This window comes from Macrobrachium rosenbergii, chromosome 3 (genome assembly GCF_040412425.1).
Source record: "Macrobrachium rosenbergii isolate ZJJX-2024 chromosome 3, ASM4041242v1, whole genome shotgun sequence".
Classification (NCBI taxonomy): Eukaryota; Metazoa; Arthropoda; class Malacostraca; order Decapoda; family Palaemonidae; genus Macrobrachium; species Macrobrachium rosenbergii.
In genome coordinates, this window is record NC_089743.1 from 55,080,879 (window position 1) to 55,106,731 (window position 25,853).

The 25,853-nt window shown below is 38.0% G+C and overlaps 1 protein-coding gene across 6 annotated transcripts in view; it reads right to left on the reverse strand.

Moving 5' to 3' along the window:
* The window catches only part of LOC136855870 (bromodomain-containing protein 7-like), a 220,400-nt gene that overhangs the window by 176,687 nt on the left and 17,860 nt on the right, over positions 1–25,853 (reverse strand). For 3 of the 6 annotated variants that reach the window (XM_067133269.1, XM_067133302.1, XM_067133277.1), the window contains exon 2: positions 18,157–18,185. The gene's annotated coding sequence lies outside the window, so the exon portion shown is untranslated. Of the gene's footprint in view, positions 1–18,013; positions 18,186–25,853 lie in introns of all 6 variants that reach the window. The other 3 variants (XM_067133285.1, XM_067133313.1, XM_067133293.1) reach the window with 1 other exon arrangement.

Here is a 25,853-nt window from a genome sequence, read left to right on the forward strand (position 1 = left end):
TTGTAACGCGCAGACATAATAAAAAAGTTTTTTCAAAAATTCACCATAAATCGAAATATTGTGCTAGAGACTTACCGTTTGTTGCAAAATGAAGGTAATTGATTGAATATTACTAGATTGTAAGTGTTTTAGCTTAAAATTGCAGTTTTTGACCATTTCGGTCGAGTTAAGTTGACCAAAAGTAGAATATTTTCTATTTATTGTGATTTATATGAAAATATTTCAAAACTGATAAAAGCTACAACCATGAGTTATTTTCTTTTGTATTCTACATGAAATTGCGTACATTTTCATATATAAAACGTTATGTAACGACTAATATAAAATGGTGCAAACATTACGACAAAGTGACGAAAGAATTTCTGAGATGTTCGGCACAGTTACCGCGCAGACGTAAGGAAAAAGTTTTTTTCAAAAATTCACCATAAATCGAAATATTGTGCTAGAGACTTCAAATTTGTTGCAAAATGAAGGTAAATGATTGTTGAATATTACTAGAATGTAAGAGTTTTAGCTTACAATTGCGTTTTTTTACCATTTCAGTCAAGTCAAAGTTGACAGAAGGTTGAATTTTGGCACTTATCATGATTTATATGAAAATATTTCAAAACTGATAAAAGCTACAACCATGAGTTATTTTTTGTTGTATTCTACATGAAATTCCACACATTTTCATATATAAAACTTTATGTAACGACTAATATAAAACAGTGCAAACATTACGACAAAGTGACGAAAGAATTTCTGAGATGTTCGGCAGAGTTACCGAACGCGGACGTAAGGAAAAGTTTTTCAAAAATTCACCATAAATCGAAATATTGTGCTAGAGACTTCAAATTTGTTGCAAAATGAAGGTAAATGATTGAATATTACTAGAATGTAAGAGTTTTAGCTTACAATTGTGTTTTTTGACCATTTCGGTCGAGTCAAAGTTGATTGAAGGTTGAAATTTTGGCACATCGTGATTTATATGAAAATATTTCAAAACTGATAAAAAGCTACAACCATGAGTTATTTTTTGTTGTATTCTATATGAAATTGTGCACACTTTCATATATAAAACTTTATGTAACAACTAATATAAAACGGTGCAAACATTGCGACAAAGTGACAAAAGAATTTCTGGTGCGGACGTAAGGAAAAAGTTTTTTTCAAAAATTCACCATAAATCGAAATATTGTGCTAGAGACTTCAAATTTTTTGTAAAATGAAGGTAAATGATTGAATATTACTAGAACGTAAGATTTTTAGCTTGCAATTGTGTTTTTTTACCATTTCGGTCGAGTCAAAATTGACCGAAGGTTGAAATTTTGGCACTTATCGTGATTTATATGAAAATATTTCCAAACTGATAAAAGCTACATCCATGGGTTGTTTTTTGTTGTATTTTACATGAAATTGCGCACATTTTCATAAATAAAACTTTATGTAACGGCTAATATAAAACGGTGCAAACATTACGACAAAATGACGAAAGAATTTCTGAAATTTTCGGCAGAGTTACTGCGCGGATGTAAGGAAAAAGTTTTTTTCAAAAATTCACCTTAAATCGAAATATTGTGCTAGAGACTTCCAATTTGTTGCAAAATGAAGGTAAATGATTGAATATTACTAGAATGTAAGAGTTTTAGCTTACAATTGCGTTTTTCTACCATTTAGGTCGAGTCAAATTTGACCAAAGGTCAAAATTTTTGTAGTCGACGTACGGTACGTCCACTCGGCACCCAACAGACAAATTTAGTCAACGTACGATACGTCCACTCGGCATTTAAGGGTTAACAGCTTTCTCAACAGGACAGGAAGAATTTCTGGATAAATTTTCAGATACATGTTTGTACGAGTGAAATAAAATTACTGTATATCCTTCTATGTGGGTGAGTGATTTAGTGTTATTGTAATCTTCATGGGTGAGTTTGAATCTATCTTCATGGGTGAGTTTGAATCTAAGCACTGTAAGTTCAAACATCCATTGTTTTTAATTTAGTTCCTAATATTCTGTGCCAATGAGGAAGGGGGGGAGGGATAAAAAGGTAAATATTTAAATACAGTAAACCCCCTTATTCGCGTTCTCACGATTTGTGGACTTGCCCATTTGCAGGTTTTTCTGTGGAACCTATCTAAAAATTTTTTGCGGGAAACTCACATATTTGTGGGTTTTTCTGTGGAACACGTCTATAAAAATATTCGTGGGAAACCTGCCTATTCGTGGATGCAGATTTTTTGTCTTTTTCGTATAGCAATATTCTGTATTTTCATATTATTTATTGTATAATAACATTAAATAATAACGTAAATCAATAATAATACTACAGTACTGTACATATAATAGTAATAGAAATTAAATAATAATGTTATGTAATACTACACTGGGTACCTTAATAATAATAAATATTAAAGTTAAATCATATGGGTAGTAACTGGTGATGAATGTTGATTACAGTATGCTGTAGATGATGATAATGATGAATTAGCTGTGTAGTTCAATGAATGACGGGAGGCGTTGTCATGTTAAGGTATTTGAACATGGCAACGAAGTCGGTACAGTAGGGCTGCATGAGTATTTTACCTTGTTCATGCTCAATGCACGTGACCGCAATTAATGTCATGCCGTAATGGGCTGCTACTTCTCCGTGACTTTTTCCCTCTCTTAACAAACCAATCATGTCTACTTTCTTCTCATCAGTCATTAATTGTAGGCTACTGGCCAAAGGCCTTAGAAGAAGCAGAGCATTCAGAGGACATCTTAATGCACGATTTCAAAAAATATTCTTAGGCCACAGTACTGCACACACAAAACACACAATAGAGAGATAGCAATGAAACGAGTTATTTGCCGATAATCTGCTGCTACGGTATAGGCATGGTACTACTGTGTTGCACGTACATATACTAACACATATTCTGCGCATACAGTACATACATTTTATTAAATGTCTTGTTGTAGGATAATTTTTAAATATTACATACAAAAAGTGTTTTAGGATGATACATAGTACAGTACAATACTACAGGTAGTACGTAGAGCATATCTAAAATACGTAAGACAACAGGAATAGCAGGATACGTATGTCTACATCTGTGGTACGTAGCATTATGTACTAAGTATATATTCATGACTACTGTAAGTACATTTTGTAAGATAAAAATGATTTACTAATTTCCAAATATTACAGTACTGTAATATATTAATGTAAACACAGCAAAATTTCAATAACATATATTTGTTTTTCTTAAAAGTGCTTCACCCAAGCCACCTCTCCGCAAATACTGTACTGTATAAAGAACTCGAGATGCTGGACGCTGTGTACCCAGGACCAATGATACTCGACACACTATTAGCTGTCATCTGCAAAGCAGCCAATCCAGAAGCACCATTCATTTTCCTTGGCGGTGATTGGCTGAACAATCATAAGCAACTCGCGAACATGGAATCTGGGAGACCGCATCCATGGCATCCTTCTCAGTTCGTGCGTAGTTCGCAGCATCTTCTTACCGTGTGAAATTGCGCTTCTTTGTGTTTGGTTTCTTAATCTTTGTGCATCAGCGGTATTCAGCCCTAAAATGTCTCCTAAAAAGCGCCCTGCTCCTTCACCTTCAAAGACTTCTGGCAAAGAGTCTAAAAGAAAGAAGACTGTTATGAAACTCGAGGAGAAGGTGAAACTTCTTGACATGTTAAAGGAGGGCAAAAGTTTTGCTGTGGTTGGCCGCCATTTTAATGTTAATGAGAGCACAGTAAGATATATCAAGAAGAAAGAGGCGGAGATACGCAAGTCTGTGAGTATGAGCTACTTCGGTAGTGCAAAGACAGTTGCGAAAGTGCGGGAAAAACAATCGTGAAGATGGAGTCTGCTCTGGCATTCTGGATAAAGGACTGCCGGAAGAAGAACGTGCCCCTTGACTCCAACATCATTCGCGAGAAAGCGCGACAACTCTACCAGCAGTTTTCAACTGCTATGGAAGGCGATGACATAGTACAGGCAGAGGAAGGCGTTGAAGAAGGTGAATTAGAATTCTTAGGCTTTGATGAACCAGTGTCTACAGAAGCAGAAGAAGCAGAGGGGGAAGAGCCCCAAGCAGGACCATCATCAGTGCCTCAAGGTTTCCAGGCCAGCAAGGGGTGGTTCCACCGATTTCAAAAGCAGTTCCACCTAAAGTCTGTTACATTGCATGGGGAATCAGCTTTATGCAGACACTGAAGGAGCCGCGAAATATCCGGAGGCCTTCAAGAAAATCATCGAGGAGAAGGGCTACCATCCACAACAGCTATTCAATATGGATGAGACTGGCCTGTTCTGGAAGAGGATGCCTTCTCGGACATACCTTATGGAGGACGAGGCTAAAGCCTCCAAATTCTAGGCCCAGAAGGATAGGGTTACCCTCATCATGTGTGGGAATGCAGCTGGTTCTATGCTTAAATCAGGCCTCATTTACAAGGCTGTAAACCCCAGGGCCCTCAAGAATAAGAACAAGGCATTGCTTCCTGTGTTCTGGATGCATAACCCTAAGGCCTGGATCACCAAAGTCCTCATAGAGTACTGGTTCCATCAGAGCTTCATCCCTCAAGTTAGGCAATACCTGAACGACTTGGGCATGGAGTTCAAGGTGTTGCTGATGATGGATGATGCTGGTGGCCACCCTCTCACTCTTTATTACAAGGGAGTCCAGCTTGAGTTCCTCCCTTCCAACACCACCTCTCTCCTCCAGCCTATGGACCAGGGTGTGATCCGTGCCTTCAAGGCCCTCTATGCCGGGAACTCCAGCACCTTGTGAATGCAATGGACAATGACAGTGAATTTACGCTAAAAGACTATTGGCATAAATTCATGATTGCCACATGTCTGACCATCATCAGCCGATCACTGAATAACATGAAGAAGGAGACCCTGAACGCATGCTGGAACAAGTTGTGGCCGGAGTGTGTTCAAGATTACAAGGGCTTCTCTCCTGAAGAAATTCAACATTCAGCAATTAATATGGCTGTCCAGTTGGAGAGGATTTTAGGTGGAGAAGGCTTCGAGGACATCACCAAGGATGAAATCAGCACCCGCATTACTGCTCACTCTGACCCCCTGACGGACCAGGATTTGGAAGAGCTGATGAAGTCTGCCAGTGAGGAAGAAGATAGGCCAGGTTCAGGGGAGGAGCAGCAGGAAGAGGAGGGTGGCCTGACTTTGGAACGTCTGTCCCACATTAAGAGAATGATCAAGGATACGCAGGAGTATGTTTCAACATGGGATCCTTATATGGAACGCTCCTTAAAGTTTTCAAACATCCTTGATCTAGCATTGGAGCCCCATAATCAAGCCCTCACCACCATGAAAAAGCAGTGACAGCAGCTGCTCTCACCATGTTAATCAAACGGACGAAGAGTAGGCCCCTCCACAGCCTCCCAAATCACCCGAAGTAGTGTCTCTTGAATCGCCTGAAGAAGTGCCTCAAGCACCACCTCAATCGCCTTAAGTAGTGTCTCCCGAAGCACCTCCTGAAGGTGAAGAGACACCCTCAGATGAGTTGTAACTCCTCTGCTTTGCTGTGCAGTCATATCTTCATCGTCATTCATTGCAATGCACAGCTAATTCATCATCATCATCTTTAATCAACGTTCATCGCTGGTGAGTACCCGTATGATTTACGTATGTTGTAATCTTAATATATACGTAGTATTAAATTTTTTAAAATGTGCATACTTTTTAAAAAATTTTTTTCTCTCTCTCTCTCTTTGTGAATTATATACGTAAATACCAATGGTTCCCCCCGAAAAGAAAACGGGACGGCCTGTAACTGTATGAAAGAAAATGTGCATGGCTGAATATGTAGGGGGGACTGGATTATTGTCACCTACAGCTGTAAGCCATACAGTGCGTACGTATAAATGTAACGATAAAATGTTTAAGATGGATTGGAAATTCTATTAATAGTATCATTTCAAAGATTAATACAGTAATAAGGTAATAGTTTAATGTACTGTATATTTGATATATGCTGGTATTTTTAGGCATACTTTGGTGTTTGACCTTTCATGGTAGACAGGTACAAATATACGTACTATTAAATTTTTAAAATGTGCATACGTTTTTTTTTATTTTTGTCTCACTCTTTTTGTGAATTACATATACGTAAATACCAATGGTTTCCCCCCGAAAAGAAAACAGGACGGCTTGTAACTGTATGAAAGGAGATGTGCGTGGTTGAATAAGTAGGGGGGACTGGATTATTTTCACCTACAGCTTTAAGCCATACAGTACGTACGTATAAATGTAACGATGAAATGTTTAAGGTGGCTTGGAAATTATATTAATAGTACCATTTCAAAGATTAATACAGTAATAAGGTAATAGTTTAATGTATATTTGATGTATGCTGGTATTTTTAGGCATACTTTGGTGTTTGACCTTTCATGGTAGACAGGTACAAATATACAAAGTATTAAATTTTTCAAAATGTGCATACTTTTTTTTTTATTTTTTGTCTCTCTCTTTTTGTGAATTACATGTACGTAAATACTAATGGTTCCCCCGAAAAGAAAAAAGGACGGCTTGTAACTGAATGAAAAAAAATGTGCATGGCTGAATATGTAGGGGGGACTGGATTATTTTCACCTACAGCTGTAACCCAAGCAGTACGTACATATAAATGTAATGATAAAATGTTTAAGATGGCTTGGAAATTATATTAATACAGGTTGATCATCATTAATCTGGCAATCAGTAGTCCGGAACAATCAGTAATCTGGCACAAATTTCAGTTAGAGTAATTTCTAATGTTTCCGCACTAATTTTCAAATTTCCGGGTTGCTGCGCTAACTCGCTCGCCGGCCGCTTCGATTTGGTGGCGCGGAGTGCTGCATCAACAAACTGGTAGCCTAGCCTACATTACACTTTTTCGTGGATCTTTTAAAAAGTTATGCTTTACTACATTGTTCCCAATTGCGTATATTCTCATATTGCTTTTGTATTATAAATTGCAATCAATGTTTTGTTTTGGGAATCGATATCGTTACGTATTGTATGTCACCGCATTTAACCAAGTTCAAAGCGCTTTTCTTGCTTCTAGTTAGCGTAAATGAATATGGATACTTTATTTATTTGGGACAAGGATATTTTTCGTTATACGAAGTGTTTTTAAGTTGAAATATAACTTAAATAGGTCTCGTTGTGAAATTAATTTAGCTATTTTTTCGTTAATATATGACGTTTGCGGGAATTGCTGCTGGCCGTTTTGGGGTCATGTTTTTTTTTATTAAAAAAAAGTCAAGATTCCGTTTGCTATTTTCTCTTGATTTCATCATAATACGAGCTTTACGTATTTATCTTTTATCGGCGTGAAAACAGTAGTAATTTGTATTCTTTCATGCCCACTAGTTTTGATTAAAATACATTCTCTCCAGTTTTATTTACGGTCGAGTTTCACCCATGTTGCCGATGCACGATAATTTATAGTTATTAGCAGCTTGAATATTGTTTTCTCAGCTTCAGCTACAACTTGCAGCTTAAAGTTACTGTATCAGTATATTTCCCTGCCGATCTTTTCTCCAAAGCGAACAAGGGTATAGTGTAAAAAATATATCAGTCCTATTGTACAGTACTTAACGTCATTTGTAACATAACTACAGTAATTGTGTATTACCGTGCGATGGTTGAAATACAAGCACAACAGTTGTTATCCGATACGATTATTAGCAAAACAACAGTTTCCCGTTCGGTTGTTTATGGCTGTACGCATTTACGCAAGAGTATAACGTTACTAACAATACTTTTATCATTCTCTTTTACTTTTTTTAACTAGCAGATGGAATAAAGAGATGGAGGAAAAGAAGTTGGTCTATTGTAAGTTGGTCTCTCTTGCTGCCTGCGCCTGCGTGAAATCTAAAAATACTTCCTAAATATTTTCGTATCGGTATTAATTGCTAACCCCACCGTAAACTCGAAATATCGTAAGTCGAATTATTGTAACTCGAGCACTACCTGTATTTGATAATTGTCTTTTCTTTATTAACCAACTTGTAGTGATTTATGGGATATTTTAATTCTAGGACGAGGTGCTTAGCTACTGTGTTTCGTGTATTCTAGCCTAATAAATGGCTAATCCGGCACCCTCTAGGTCCCAATGATGCCGGATTAGTGATGGTCAACCTGTAGTATCATTTCAAAGATTAATACAGTAATAAGGTAATAGTTTAATGTACTGTATATTTGATGTATGCTGGTATTTTTAGGCATACTTTGGTGTTTGACCTTTCATGGTAGACAGGTACAAATATACGTAGTATTAAATTTTTTTAAAAATTTGTATAAGTTTTTTTTTATTTTTGTCTCTCTCTTTTTGTGAATTACATATACGTAAATACCAATGGTTCCCCCTGAAAAGAAAACGGGACGGCTTGTAACTGAACTGTATGAAAGAAAATGTGCGTGGTTGAATAAGTAGGGGACTGGATTATTTTCACCTACAGCTGTAAGCCATACAGCATGTACGTATAAATGTAACAATGAAATGTTTAAGATGGCTTGGAAATTACTGTATATTAATAGTATCATTTCAAAGATTACTACAGTAATAAGGTAATAGTTTAATGTACTGTATATTTGATGTATGCTGGTATTTTTAGGCATACTTTGGTGTTTGACCTTTCATGGTAGACAGGTATAAGCGTTTTTAGAGGAGGGGTTGTAAGTATTCGTGGATTTTAGGTATTCAGGGGGGGTCTGGGCATCCCCGCGAATATGGGGGGTTCACTGTAATTACTTTTATACATTAGAACTTCCCCTATCTAAAATGGACCTACCTCTATTTCAAAAGCTGATTCATATATTGCATACAGTAGGATAAAGTAAATATCCATAGGTCCCCTTGACAGAGAAACTAAAAGCTATGAAAATCCAATAAGCTTCGACAATTCTTACCTGACAGGCAAAATCTGCTGCCCTGTAAGGATATGTTGTCAGGCTACCAAGTCCTATATGGAGGATAACAGCTTTATTAATGCTGGGATTAAAGTTCCTGTGCCTGGACTAAACAGAGTGAAAGACAGACAACCACCACTAAGAAAGAAAAACAGATATGAAGGTACTCTCCCAATACATGAAGTGCATTTGCTCTCAAGTTCCCCAAAACTCAACTTTATTTCCTAAATATGAAAAGATATATGTAGAGAGAAAGATCTTTATAAGGTTCAGAATATGACACTGCCCACTACACTGCTGGCAGATTTCAAGATCTGGCTGCATCTCCATTGCACAGCTACTATAACCATTCTAAAGAGAGATTTTTCAATAAATTAAAGGGTATGGCTACTGCCCCAATATAATGAGGTTTTACTGTTAACAAAGGCACAGGAAAAAAAAAAGTCCAGTTTGGCATAAGCATCCTTCACCAGGAATCTGAAAAAGGATATTGCATTCTCTCATAGGAAACGATGGCTTCCTCACCCCACAGAAAAGATTAGCAACATTAAGTCTTAGAAGCTTAAAATGTTCCCGATAACAGGTTCCAGCTCTAACCAGGCATAAGAGAGTTTCCTTCTCTTCTGGAATTGAAGAAGCAAAGTTATGAACACTGTATTCATACATCTTGGAATAGCCTTGGAATTGAAATAATTTTTCACTCAAAACAAGGGTAATAGTCAAAACTGCTTGTCCTCTAACAAACTCCACTTTGGTTGAAAAGCCTGAAGCTCACTTACCCTCTCTGCTGTAGCCAAGTTAACATAGAGCAACGAGATCTTCTAGGGAAGCTGAATCCAAAGGCTCAAAGGGGCTTGACAAAGGTATTTCAGAATCATGTCCAAATCCCAGGTTAAGTTATGATTTGGATTCCTTGGCTTTTCAATTTCAAAGGCTCTAATAGCTTCCTGAATATCTTCATTTGAAGAAATGTCCATACCCACATGCCATAGCACTAAGGCTAGCACAGAATGGTACCCCTTGATTACAGTGACCAAAAGTTTTTGGGATCTATGAGAATTTGGAAAAATGGTATTTTCATAATAAAATTAAGTTTCATATATACTTACCAAGTAATTACATAGCTATACTTTCCACACAGCAGTTAAAAATTTGAAGTTCGCGGTAGCAATTAATTTATTTATAGTGTAACTAACTACCCCGCCCTCTATCGGGGAACAACAGGTATAACGTTAACGGCGATCGTCACTACTTTTGTGCTTAATGTCCATCAGAGGGGAGGAGGGAGGGCTCTGATCTTGTAATCTGATCTTGTAATTACTTGGTAAGTATGTATGAAGCTTAATTTTATTATGAAAATAACATTTTCATATATTTAACTTACCAAGTAATTACATAACTGAATCCCACATTGATAGGAGGTGGGATAAATAGACATATTCTGTTCCAAAAACAATCAGATAAGAGGATGAATTTACAATATAAAAATCTGTTAGCATTGATAAAATTGATAAAATGCTTGTACCTGTAAGAGAGCTGCAGGAGATGATTACTGCCTTGGTCTGGTCATTTTGAGAGCTGCAGGAGACAATACTTTTAGGGCCTTGTGTGGAGACTTCCGAACACCCATAAAACAAAACAAGAAAACTGCTCCTTTCCAAAATACATTAGACCAATAAAAAATAGTTACCAACACCAACAACAATAAATATTAAAACCATCATACAACCACCACAGACTGGTGGGCACTCCGGGTATTAATATCCCAGGCTCTCCCAAAAAAAACTTGACACCCAAAATTTCAAGGCGAAGGAGTTACGGATAGGAAGGGTTGTTTCCTATGCTTCCTCCCCCAAAACCGAGCCAGCCACTGATAATGGACCTATGGCACTGTAATTTTCATATGTCGTTTCAATTTCTTTAAGATAGTGTGAGGCAAAAATGGAACTGCATTTCCAGTATGTCAACTGGAGGATAGTCGAGCAACATACTATGCCTAAAGGTATACGAAGTGGCAACAGCTCTAATATTGTGTGCTTTCACCTTAAAGGAAGGTAGGATATCCTCTTCTATTTGAGAGTGTGCCTCGATGATCAAACTTCTAAGAAAAAATGACAAGAGCATTCTTAGACAACTGTTTAGAGGGATTCTTGACGGAACACCATAGGTTATTGGCAGGGCCTCTGATTCTCTTTGTCCTGTCTAAATAATACCTCAGTGCCCTCACTGAGCAAAGGGCCCTTTCCTCCTCCTCTGGTCCTAGAATGTTCATAAGGCGTTTAACAGAGAATGAGCATGGCCAGGGATTAGATGGGAACTTGTTCTTAGCAAGGAAGCCAAGTATGAAGGTGCATACAGCATCTTCCTTCAAAAACCGATGCGCTTGTCTATAGCCTGTAATTCGCTTACTCTTTTGGCGGTTGCCAAGGCAACAAGAAAAATTCTTAGTTAAATTCTTGAATGAAACATCCAGGTTCCATGACACGAAGTTGTTCTTCACCTATTTGTAAGTCTTGAAAGACTTAATCAGATCCATTAGGTCTTTATTGGAGGCCAAGTCTACACCTCTATGCTTGAAGACTGATCCCAGCATAGCTCTATAGCCTTAATAGCCGATGGAGAGAGTCCTTTGGAAGCCTTGAAAAAGAGGAGAAAGTCTGCTATTTGGCTTACAGTGGTTTTAGCAGATGAGATTTTATTGCTACTGCACTACCTGCGGAAGATAGCCCCCTTGGCCTGGTAGACTTGGCTGGTAGACTTACATCTACATCTACAAACAGCTCCCGCAGCTTGTTTTGAAAAGCCCTTCGCTCTGACGAGTTTCCAGATAGTATGAAGCCTGTCAGAGCTACAGTGGATAGTCCTTGATGGAACTTCCAAAGATGAGGCTGTTTGCGAAGATGTGGACTTTGAGGCAGTAACCTTGGGAAGTCCACAAGAAGCTTGAGAAGGTCCGGGAACCATTCTTTGAGAGGCCAAAAAGGGCTATCAGGGTCATCGATACGTTTCTGTGACTCCTCAATTTGTTGAGAACCCACCCTCACCGTGCTGAATGGCGGAAAGGCATAGAGGTCCACATTCGACCAGTCTACCAGCATTGCGTCTGCCACCCATGCCTGAGGATCTGGGACTGGTGAACAAAATAGAGGAAGGAGGTGATTCTTCGATGTGGCAAACAGGTCCAATGTTGGCCTGCCCCACAACTTCCAGAGGCTGTCACAGACACGAGTGCAGGGTCACTCTGTCGGAAGGACCTGACCCAATCAACTTAATCCATCTGCCAAGACGCTCATCTTTCCATGGATGTATCTGGTGATAAGTTTGACCTGATTCTGGTCTGCCCAAATTAGCAGCTCCTTTGCTGTCTGGCAAAGGGAGAATGAGTGGGTTCTGCCCTGATTCTTGATATATAGGAGAGAGCTGTGATGTCGGGATGTACCACCAAGGTTCTGTTTGCTACTGCTTTCCCAAAATGCTTCAGGCCAAGGTGAATGGCCGATAACTCCTTGGCATTTATATGCAGCTCCCTTTGATCCAGAAACCTAATGCCTGAAGCTTCCCGAGTGTCCAGACGAGGGAACCAGCCCTGGTTTGAGGAGTCTGCATAGGAGAGGTCGGGGCTCGGAAATAGTAGAGACTTTCCCTCTGAAAGCTTCACCCTGGATATCCACCACCAGAGATCCTCCTTTATCTCGTTCGTAACTGGCACGCGAGCGGAAGATGACGATGACGTAGGTGTGCATTCAGTGGAAGTCAGGTGGACAGCTGGCACTGGGCGCTAGGTTAGCACCAAGCTGGCTTGGGGTGGGCGCTCGGTGGAGCAAGGAGGGCGCTCTGGAGTCAGAGACGAGCACTTGACGACTGGGAGACGGTCTGACAAACACTCTGGACACTCATATGGACGCCCAGAAGAAGAAGAGCGTTTCTTAGAAGAGTGCTTGTGAGCCGAGTGATGAAGTTCAGCATGTGAACGCTCGGAAGAAGAGTGAACGGGCTGTGCCACGTACTGCAACCCGGTTGCAGATTAGGTTGCAGACTAGTGGAACAGTCTTTTGCATGCTTCAGAGAAAAGGGAGAGGCGTCTCTATCGCGACATCTCTTCTAGGGACGAGATTCACCTGGGAAGCGCCAAAAACTGCCTCTTATTGGCACTAGTCACTATTGGAGTCAGACGATAATTGGTGGGCGCTCACTGTGACGCTTTCCCAACGGCTGTCAGAATTACGAAGCACTGAGTTGGATGAGGGGGCGACTGCATGGGCAAAACCTGCTAACCTTCTTCGGACCTCCAGCATGTCTGCTCCCAGGTTCAGGGAAGTGTAACAGTGACCTTTGCCTGGGAGCGTCAGCGGGATGGACAGCCACCTCCTCCACTGGCACTGACATTTGTTTCATATGCTGCACTTCATCCATAAGGACTTTAAGCGATTCACCCAACTTAGACACAGTATTAGCAACTAGATCGAATTTACATTTGACCTTACTCTCAAGGCTGGCTACGGTACTGGGATTGGAAGCATGGGAGCCAGGAATAGGAGTTGATGGAGAATTATTAGGACTAAGGATAGGGGATAAAGCAAGGGCATGAGAAGTAATGTTACGATCAGTGAGTTGAATGTTAGTGACTGGCTCTACACTCTGAACTCTACTCTTTACGCTCTGAGCTCTCCTTTCGGCTCTAATAGCCGCCTTCCTTTTCCTATCTTTATCTAACTTATCCAAATAAGACCTAAGAACCTTCCATTTCATCTCATCCCATCCAACACATTCATCACAAGTGAGATGTACTGAACACTATTGTTCTCTACATTTTGCACAGATCGTATGACTATTGTAGGCTACTTTGGTCTTTCGGGTCTTGCAACCCTCCCTACAATACCTAATACTTGATGAACTGGAATCCGACATCGTAAATAAGCTGTAGAAAAACCACTAGGCTAAGCTGAAAAGCTACCAAAATAATGGTACTTCACCAAATCCTTGGGAAAAGCAAAGAAAAACCTCAAATTCAACCACCAAACCATTCAATGTTCATGGTAATGCCGGCAGAAAAGTACCGACAATCACTGTTAACGTTGTACCTATTGTCTCCTGATAGAGGGCGGGGTAGTTATCTACACCATAAATAAATGAAATGCTACTGTGAACTTCAAATATTCAACTGTCACGTGAGTAGAAAGTATAGCTATGTAATTACTTGGTAAGTTACATATATGAAAATTTAACATTGTCTACACAGAGGTTTTTATGTGCAAGGTTAACCATCGCTCATAAAATGGCAGTCCCCTTGCAAACGAAGTGCAAACGGCTGCCCACATAGCATACAGGCAGTCCCCAGTTATTGGTGGGCTTGGTCATCAGCGATCCAGTTTTTAAGTGCTTGTCTAGCAAAATTGGTGATTTTCGGCACCAATATGCGCCATTTCTGCTTATTGGTGTCAAGAATCGTGTACTAAAAGGCGCCAATAACCGAAAATAGGCGCTTATCAGCGATTTTCGCTTATTGTCTTGTCACACTATCGTAATGGAACCCCCGCAGATAACCGGCGACTGCCCGTATTTCTCTCATTTTGTCCTTCCTGTATTCTTCCTTCTCTGCCACCAAAATGTCTCGTGTTCCAGGTTGCTGCGAGAGAGCCACTGGAAGTGTTTTGGTTCTGGTAGTGAGCAGACATTCCTTGTTCTTGCTCGACCACTCCACACGTTTGCCAATCCCTGCCCAATGTGTGACGGGCCTCAGTTCAGGATATCCATATACTGGATCGTTGCTTTGGACTCCTATGGTAAGCCTAAGACTCGAGTATTTCTTGACTTTTGTTAAAGAACCCCCACTCCAAGTCTCTCCCGTGACTCACCACGTGTATTACTCTCTCTTCATTCGTCAGTAAGCTCTCCTTGTGTTCCCCTAGTCAATCCTTTTCTCAGCTTGCAACACATTGTTTATATGCTAGTCTAATTCCAATCTATGAAGTGCGATACAGTGAGTTTTGATTGGCTGTGCCATGCGTGGGCAAGTTGTTGGTTAGGGCTTGAATTCTTGCCAATCCTATAGTTAATTCGACACCTCTCTCTTTCAGAGGGATGCCTTTATCGTGAGTGACCATGGACACTCTCAGCTCGACCTTGCATTTGTCGTCTGAACCTATCCACGTGAGACAAGGCATTTCATCTTTTACAGCACCGCCAAGTCTTTGTAATTGTAGCTCATTTATTATTATTCACATGTGCCCTTAGTATAATTACTTTGTAAACTACTGTTATTAATCGTTGAGTAAATGTAATTAGTCGTTAACTGAGTATAATTACGCCTTGCAGTAACTTGACTAAAAAGAGCACCGAAGGTTAGTAAACTTCTTTCCATTTTCCTCTCAGATTTTTGTATTGCTGTCAGCCATTTTACAGCATTCCATTGCTTGGCCAAGGTTGGCGAGTAACAGGTACAGGTGCTAGATACCCCATGGGAATGGCACCAGAATCTATTAATACCCCAATGGTAGAGATCCTTCTTGCTGCCCAGATAATTTTCCTGGATGTTCTGAAAAGCCTCGAGTGACTAACTGAAGCATCAGAGGGTTATGAAGGCATTGCCAAATGTTTGGTTCAGCAGATCTGCTCTGTGGGGGAGTAGACAAGGAGCAACATCCTCTTCTTGGCCATCAAGGCGCAATAAGAATCATACATGATTTCACAGCTCCTCTTCGTTTGTTGAGAACTTTCTAAATTAAAGCAAATTGAGGAAAAGCAGAGTCCAGAAAGAACCTGTCTAAACAACTGGGCAACTACCGCCCAGACCTGTGTATGGTGGTACAGGGAACAGCAAAGGATAAGCTTGGAGCAAAGAGATCTATAGGTAAAGTCCTCCACAGCTTCCAAAGCCTTTTGCAAATGTCTGGGTGAAGAGACCACTGTCAGTAAAACCTGGTCCTTCTGACTCAACAAGTTGGCTAATATGTAAGCTTGTCTGGTATATATTGAGGAATTACAGGGATGTTTTTGACATCTGCCTAACATAACAACCTCGTTTACATAAAAATACCCTCTGACTAGGTTCCTATCTGATGCTTGATGTAACCTGAGATAGAGAATCATCCTTATCCCAAGAATGTGAGCCCATTTCTCTTAAAGAGCCTAACCTGAGCAAACTAGTGGTACTGTACTCAGACCAAAGCATAAAGCCCCGAACTGATAAATTTTGCCCTTAAACACAAAACAGGGATGGACTGGAACATGAAGGCATCTTTCATGTCTACAGAAATACTCCAGTCCTGCCCCTTCACAGCTGCCAGGACCATGCTCTCCAGTTCCCCAAATCTTTGGCGATTAGAAAAAGATGATTGTAAAAGCCTGGTTCCTTGTCATCTACTATCTCTAATTGCTTTAACAGCACATTGCATACCTCTTCCCAAAGTTTCCCTGGATTGTGCAGATATGAGGAAAAGGAATCAGAGACAGGGAAAAGGGGGGAAAAGGGTGGAAGAGACAGAAAGGGAATTAAATACTTGTCCCTCAATACTTTTACCACCCAAAGCTCTGCTTCGAGTTGCTTCCAAACTTTGTGGGGGGGGGAGTACCAGAGCTTGAGGAAGAGGAGGTTACATGGGAGCTTGGGCCTTAATTAAAAGACAGCAAGCTTCTCTCTTCTAGCCAGAGGTTCAAAAGCTGAAAATGGGCTGCACAGGACAATCAACACGAATTGAATGAGAAATGACAAATTTTGAATCAATTTGTATATATCACAACTAACAAATCTGTTGTTTTAACCTAAGGGGTAAAATTCTCTAGTGCCAGCTGGAGTCCGGATAAAAAATTTTTCTATGAATTGGTGGCATCAGCAGATGGCCAAGATGGCGGTGAGGAAGAGGAGCCGACCTCCCATACCCCATCTCAGAAGCATTGCATCAGTTTTCTCTAGCCCAGGTAAAATATGAGGGGTTGGCTTGAGGTGGGCAGTAAATGTTAAGATTGCAGGTTTGTTAGTTATGAAAAATACAAATTGATTTAAAATTTGTCATTTATTCATATACAGAACAAACCTTTGGTCTTAACATATGGGAGACTTACTCTTGGAGGGAGGATCGAGAAAGCCTCAGAACCAACTGGAGGTTCAACTCACCTGGGCTCACTTCCTGGCTAAAGAGGGACATAAGAAAGGAGTCATATGCCTTTGTACTGTAAAGTAAAAGGTTACTTGCCAGCCAGACATCTCGGTTGAGAGACAATGTGGAACTCCTGTTACACTGTGTCTTGTAGTGTAATAAGGAACTTTAACTGTCGGAGCCAACAAAACTATGTTAGCCACCAGCCTTGTTTGCTGTTATTTCCTCTCTTCCCTTGTAAGAGAGAGGAAAGGGTTTCCAAAATAGTTTGTATTGTATATGGTCAGATACTCACCTGTATCTGACCAATTCCAGTGCATGACAGACAATTTCTCTCCACCGCCCGCCAGTAGATGAGAAATAAGAGAGAGAGAGAGAGGAAGAAGATCAGTCAAACCATTCACTCTCACTTTCAAAACCAACATCTTAGGTAAGATGCAAACTGTCCTGCTAAGGGCACTGGATGAGCTACACAACTTGTTGAGCAGCCACCACAGGACCCAAGGAAAGTGTCCAAGGACCTGTGGGCAACATCCTGCAGATAGAAGATGTGAAGGTGGTTTGGAGTAGCCAAGTACAGTACCAACCTTTAAGATCCAATCATTTTAAATAAATGGAATCAGATATCTATTTTTCTATTTGCCAAGATATAATTCCAAACTACAGAGGATATATTTACCATCTGAAACATTCTTCTACTTTGGAAAAAAAAGGGTAACAAGAGTCAGACTTTACATGAATATTCAACACACTAGCATTCACACTAATAGTTTTCCATAAAAACCAGTTCCACCAATGGAACATAAATTATAGTGGAACAAACCAATTCATAAATGCTGTATCTGAATGAATTACCAATTATAACAAACACCCATCTGGCAGTAATACATGATAAAAGACCAAATGATATATCCCCATTTTTGGTACAATGCATAATCCAAGCACTGTAGACCAAAGCAACATGTAAAATGCTTAAAACTAAATAAGAAAATAAAAAATATAATTAATAAATACCAATATAATACTACTTCTAAAAGAAAGATTCAGCAATCACAGCTATGACTTTCCATTTGTACCCTTAGTCTTCAAATCTGTACAGAATTCTTTTTAAAAACTTGAAAACTGTCTACAAGTTCAGGATACCAATCAGTGCTTACATGGAGCTAATGTGACCCCTTGACACAACCTGAAATAAGAAATGACTTCATTATTATTTATGGAGTAAGTTTAAAAATTCATGGAATTTCAGTTTGTGACAGACAGATAAAATTAATTTGAGTAGTCCTTTTAGTTACTGTTTTAGTTACTATGTAAATGCTGGTGCATAAAGCTAAGCTTAAAACATTTAGGCCAGTGACATTAATGGGTTAATTTAAAATTATCTAAAGACATCGTAATGACCTTTCAGTCTTCACACACATTTCCATTTCATATGATAACTTGACATATCAACAAGTGCACATTGTTAAAAATACAATAAAGTAATACCCCAAACATTTGTGTGGTTAGGTTCCAGAACCCGTAGCGGGTCAGGGGGAATTGCGAATGTTTGCCACGAGTCACTAAAATTGCTAATAAATGCTTATTTCTAGAGTTTAAACCCTAAATATGACCCATATTATGCTCCCAAAGCACTTTAATTTCATTTAAAATTTAGCTTAACACATTACCCTTAAAAAAATAAATAAATGGTTGACATAAAAATAGAGTACAGTACAGTATCGCCTAATGGGTATTCGCCACACTAGTGCATTTACAGTACGGTATACTAATGTTACCCTCTATACTAATTCATTGGCTATCATTTTCTTTTGCACAAATAAATAATTGGTTGACATAAAAATAGAGTACAGTACAGTATCGCCTAATGGGTATTCGCCACACTAGTGCAATTACAGTACGGTATACTAATGTTACCCTCTATACTAATTCATTGGCTATCATTTTCTTTTGCACTCACAGTAAGGTAAAACCAAGTAATGACTGGGACTGTAAACTTAATGACTGATGTTTTCTTTGTCACTGTCAGGACGGTAAACTAGGTAAACTTCATGTGTCACATTGTGTCATATAACAAAGGTACATTTCAATAAAATAAAGAAAGCATGTTTGTAATGTATGCAGATTTGTGAAAAAATGCAGATGCAAATTAGTTAGGTTTCAATGAAAATTTTGTGAATCCAGAAACGTGGATACACAAGGTATGACTGTATTCGGTACTGAAGCAAATTAATATCATACAGTATTTGAAAACAGCCGGTACAATACATATTACAATTAAAACTTATCATGAACTACCTCTCTACATGTACATACTGGAACTCATGTAAAATTTTAAACATCACTACACATCAGACATTTAAAAATCGCTTGGCAATAAAGCCAAATCTGGTCAGGATTGGCAACCGTTTTCATTTTTGCCTGTAGTTGTTGGATAGATAGATAGATCCATTAGGTCAAACCTAGGATATACTGTATACACTTATCATGACCACTAGGAGAAGAATTCTCAGGCACCATAATGCTTACCAGTCAAAACCAGAACAAATAAACAAGCAAAAGTCATTAATCATCATACGAAAAAATACTCGGGAGAAAGTCTTTAACAGCAGCCATAATACATAGTTTTCCAGAACAGCTGCAGAGTAAGGTAGCCAAAGAAAAAAGTGGGCCTTGTTTACAAAGTGAGTGGGTGGTTCTCCCAATTCCTCACCAACCTACCACTAGTTACTTGCCTTCCTACCAAGCTTCAAAAACCCAACCAAATTTAGGACACAAACTTTTTGATTCTCACAAATTTTACATTTGTTATAAATACCTGGCTAACCCATTACAAACCCCACCCCTCCCCACTGCATATTAAGTGAGGTTGGGTTCAGTCTTCCCAAAACCCCAACCATAAAAACCTAGTTTCTCATGATTGGGAGGCAGGGGGGGGAGTAGAGGATTACCATTAGATATAGGGGATTGTAGTGGGTTAACTGAACGTTCCCAATAGAAATAAAGGGCCACTAGGAAAAACAAAATGGCCTAACAAGTCATGATTGATGGTTATTTTCACTCATTTGCAATTTTTATAAAAATGACGTTTTTATGATAAAGTTTTATATATACTTACCCACCAATCACATAGCTACTAGCTTTCTACATGGCAATCTAACGAAATTCAAATTTTTGCAATGGCGCTGCCATCACTAGTGTAGGTGACAGAGTCCCACTCACTTTCAGGATTGATAGGTACAACTCAGCATAGAGCTTCAGTTCGTTTGATGCCTAAATGTCCATTGAGGGGAGGAGGGCGGTCTCCAATTATGTAATTGTTTGGTAAGTATATACAGGCAGTCTCTGTTTATTGGTGATCCGGTGTTACAGCGCTTTCTAGTGACGAAAATCGGCAATTTTCGGTGCCGTCGCTTATCGGCGCTGATGCATCCCTAACAGGTGCCAGAACCCCCGCCGATAACCGGGGACTGCCTGTATAAAACTTTATCATAAAAATGTCATTTTTATATAAGTGACTTCCCAAGCAATTACACAGCTGATTTCACATTGCGAGGAGGTGGGAATCATGGACATGTTCTAATCCAAAACATTAATAAAGATAATGACTTTGAATTAGAGAGGTTGCTAGCATTGGGTCAATGCTTGTTGTACCTTATCTGGTAAGAGAGCTGCTTCAGGAGGGTACCGCCTCTGGTCGACACTCATCTTAACCTGCAGAGGGTGTGGCAGTATTGCAGCCATGGAGGTTCACAGACAGCTGATGAAGACAAATAAAATAGTGCCCTTGACCTTGGCATAGACCAGAATAAACACAACACTGTTACCTACAACCAAAATTAAGAACCACCACCCCAACCATTAAAAACTGGTGAGTGCTCCAGGTACACTGTACCCCTAGGTTTCTCTTAAACTCAACAACCTTACATTATTATTATTATTAAAAGGTAGTTTAACCAGACCACTATGAACTGACTTTCCAGCTCTCATAGGAGCTAGCCGAAGGATTTGATTAAAATACTAGGTCTAGTCACAAGTCAGCGCTAGAGGACCCAATAGATCATCCGATACTAAGATGAATGAATTAAATGAAGTAAAAAACTGCACATGAGCACATGCTCTCATACAATAAATACATTTACTCAGACTTCCTTACATACATACTAAAAGCGGTATATTAAAATTCCAGAATATAAATTAAACAAAATTTTAAAAATTTTTTCTTTTGTAAAATTCAAATGTTAAAGGATTTCCATATTTTATTATTTACTTATTTTTATATTTTGTTAATTAAATTACAGTTTGCTTCAGAACATCAAAATTGGAATGATTGAAAATGTGAGAGAAAGATTGACAAAATTTCTTTCACTGACTATTTCCAAAAGTAGACATTAAGATTTGTCTATCATACTTTAAGGACATTCACATAACACATGTCTGACCGTTATTATTACTCTGCATTCTGAGCACTCGGGCCGGGCCATGTGGGCTGCTCATTAGGAATGCCCGCGTGTCAGCAGTATGGCCTGATACAGGCGTGTTAAAATTACTTGTCGTCTCTCTCTCTTTGATATGATGAACTCATTTTTTTAACATTAGGTTTTATTTCTTTCAGTTTATTACTTTCCAGGTTCTTCATCCCATATATATTGCCATTTATTTATGATACCCATTTTATGTGAGTTACATAATCAATGTGAGGGATATTCACATTTGATCTTGTCATGTGAGTTGCTGCTTCATGCTTTGTCTGCTCTTCATTTATTTGATCCCTACATGCGCATTCCATTATTATATAATTTATGGAGATATAATTTAATTTGTTGTACTATATTATTATTTGATTTGTAACTTTGAATAGCTTCTATAGCGCTTCTTGAATCACTGAAAATCACAAAATTATTGAATGATGATTCTTTAATTATTTTTATAGCTGATGCAATTCCATACAATTCTGCTGTAAATAGAAGCATTATTGGGAAGAGAGGGCAGTAAGTTTTGTCTTGGGACACTGCAGCATATCCTACTCCGTGTTCTGATATAGATCCATCTGTATATATTGCATAATGTGGACCTTTTTAGGTTTATGCTCTATTGTATGCTGTCTATGGTGTTCTGTTGTATGTGAATACTTTTTTGATAAATACTTGAGGTGTGTGCAAATTCTCATTTCTTGTTGTCCATGGAGGTGATTTTGCACTATTACAGGCACTTGTATATTTATATTCAGTGACTCAAACAATCTTTAGCCCTAATTGGGAAAGGTGGTGGTGGTGGATGGTAGTTTATAAATACATCACCTCTTAATTCAAATAATTTTTGGTTGGAGAATCCTTTAGTTTGAATTCTTAAGCACTTTTCATTGTTACTAGCTCTCTATGGAGACAAAAGGCAGTTCTACATTCAACTTATGCTGATGATTTTGGTGATGATCTAAGAGCTCCTGAGCATATTCTAAGGCCTTCATTGTGAACGGGTCTAACATTTTCAGAACTGCACGTCCAGTACGAGCCATATACCTCGCCCATAATCAATGATGGACAGAACTGTTGCCTTATACAGCACAGTAAGGGTATGTCTACTCGGCTCCCAAGTAGTGTTCGATAGTTTTCTAATTAGATTTAATGCTCTTTTACTTTTAAATTTACATATGTAATGTGGGCTCTCCAGTTCAAGTGGGTATCAAATACTAATCCCAAAAATTTTTATGTTTGGCCAATTGGTATACTATGGTTTTGATTTTTAAATCTATTTCTTCACCTTTTTTTCCACTTTTTATTTTATAAAACATGATTGCTTGAGTTTTATCTATGGAAAATTTAAAGCCTACAGATGAGGCCCATTCATCTATTTTCAATGCTTTATTACTGATTCGTTCTGCATGTTTTATTAGGGATGCTGGGCAATATGTGGCAAAATCATCCATGTATAGGTTACTTTTAATACTTAATAGGTAGATTTTTACTGATATCATTAATTGCTAAAGTAAACAGTGTTCCACTAAGGGCGCTTCCCTGTGGAACACCGTTTTCAAGTGGAAATATTCTAGACAGATCATCATCAATTCTCACCTGAAAATTGGGGTTTGTCAAAAGTTCTGTATAAACCTAGGTAAATGTCACGGATGTTGTTGTTTTTGTAAAGTTTTTAATAGCATACCTCCATGTGGTATAGTGTACCTTTTCAATGTCAAAAAGACAGCTACAGTAATTTGTTTTCGTTCAAACCTCTACACGTAAATGGTCTTCTAAGTTACAGAGAGAAGTCAATGTGGATCTGTTACACTGAGACCCAAACTGAGTGGGAGTTAAAATTTTATTTTCTCGAATGTGCCATGTTAGTCGAGCATTTACCATTTTCTCTAACAATTTGCATAAGCAGCTTGTTAAAGGAATTGGTCTGTAATTATTTACATTGGGATCCTTTCCAGGTTTGGGATTGGAATTATTATAGCTTTACGTAATCATCTGGAAATAAATTTCAGAAGCCATAAATGATATAAAACTCTAATAAGTATGACTTTGCTAAAAAAAGGTGCTAAGTGAATCCTGTCTCAAAACAAATATTGTCACCTCCAGGAGCAGATTTATTGCTGTTCAGAGGCCCATATCCATCTCTGACATACTGAATTTTCTATTATAATATATATAGTCCAATTGTTTCAAAATTTATTGTTATTAATTCTATTTTATTTTTTTTTGTCTTGAGTGTTCATCTAAATTCTTATCACTACTTACATTTGCTAAATTTTCTCCCATTATATTACTTATTTCTTTTGGATCAAGTGTTCTTTTCCCATCTTTTAATTTAGCATGTCTAGGTGGTTTGACATAGGTACCATTTATTTTCTGAATTTTCCCATATTTTTGTATGGGAGTATTATTAGAGAGATCAATCGTATTTCCTCCATGAAATGATTCTTCCTTGAATTACTTCTTTTTTAAATTTTGCAGATATTTTGTTGTATACAGGTTTTAATGTATCAATTTCTAGTAATAATACCGTCATTTTTTGTAAGTTCTTTCTAATATCAGTAATTTTTATTACATTTTGTTGAACTTTCTATTCAAATTATCTGACCAATCTCCCTATTGGAGTCTGTTTCATATTTATTGAATTCTAATTAACTCATCAGACCATAGAGGGAACTTTGTGTTTTGTTGGATGAGGTTTGACTTTGGTATTGCTTTATCAGCAGCATTTTTAATAAAATCAACAAGAAATTTATTAGTTTTCATTATGGTCTTTAAATATTCAAACTGTGGGATATTTCTAGTGTGCATTTCATATCGCTCCCAATCTGCTTTATAAATGTTATAGTGAGGGACATGTTTTGCAGGATTATTTTGCAATAAGGAAATTAATATTGGGAAATGATCACTGGTGTGCAAGTCATCAACTGTATTCTAATCCAATCTGTCAACTATGCTTGTTGTACATAAAGTTAAGTCTACTGAGGAAAATGTTCCATGTGTTTTTGAAAAATATTTGCTAATTTCGTCATCATTTATACAGCACATGTTGGAATCCATGAACTCTTCTATTTTACTACCTATTCTATTTGAGTTTGTACAATGACAGTCCCATGGCCGGGTTGTGGGCGTTAAAATCACCTACTATTAATGTAGGTTCCTTGGTATTGTTAAGTAATCTTTAAGTTTATCAATATCTAACTTTTATTAGGTTGGTTATATAAGTTATAAATTATGTAGTATCATTTTTTTATTCGTATTTTTAATACTTGATATTTGCAAGTCCAGTAAAATTTACAGGTACTATGTCATAACATACTTTTGTTATGTACATATATAACATTACTAAATTTCCTTCTAACTTCTTCTCTAGATGTAGATACTAAGGTATGTTACCTATTATTGGTATTGTTTTGTTGACATGTTGTAAACATATTATCATTGTAGCTCATATTCCTTTAGTAAGCCGTTTGTATTTCTCCCAAATGTAATCTGGTCTGTAGACCATTCACGTTCCATTGTATAATATAATTGTGAAATATAACGTTAGTGTGTTCAAGTGTTATTTCTTTTGTGGATCATCAATCTGCATTTTTTCTAAAATCCTATTTACAATATTTATTTGTTTTTCTTTATAAGACATTATGTGTCCAATGCACATACAGCCCGTTTCATGAGTGTCCAAACTAGTAGTTTCTTTATTTCTGTAACTTATAAAATTTCGTATGAGTGTTTGTTAAACTGTCCTTTGTTATGCTTTCATTTTTGTTGCACAGTTCAATGACAATTCATTACATCCATGTGTTTCATGTGTCGTTTTTTCATTTACTCTTACTGTACCTATTGTTTGGTGATGGGGTAATCTCTTCTCCCATCACATAATCGACCCTTTGTCAATGGTTTGTTCTCTACTATTTCTTTGATGTTCTGGGTATCTGTTTCTGTGGTTTATTATTACTTTAGGAGACAAGGTATTTTCTTATTATTTGGTCTATGTTCTTTCTTGGGGTCTCCCGCCTTTATTTTTAATGGATGTATCTCTAATAATAGTTGGTTTTGTTGGTCTTGGGTGGAGTTCTTTCTAAAGGTCTCTTTTCTTCTTTAGTTTCTAATTCATCAGAACTATCTTTTTAATATTTCTATAGTTGCTTGTATTGTCTTCTAGTGATTCTATTTCTATAAAATCTCAAATGAATTTAAGCAAAGATTTGTATACATTTCTTGGTCCTTTGCTATAATGGTTTCTTCTTGCAAAGTAGTTTATTTTTCTTTGAGACTGATATCAGGGTTTTGTTATTCTTATTTATTTCCACTTTTGTTTCTTTGTTTGATCTTGTGCTGCAGAAAAAGTTCTCGTTTCTTAAGCGGGATCATACATTCCT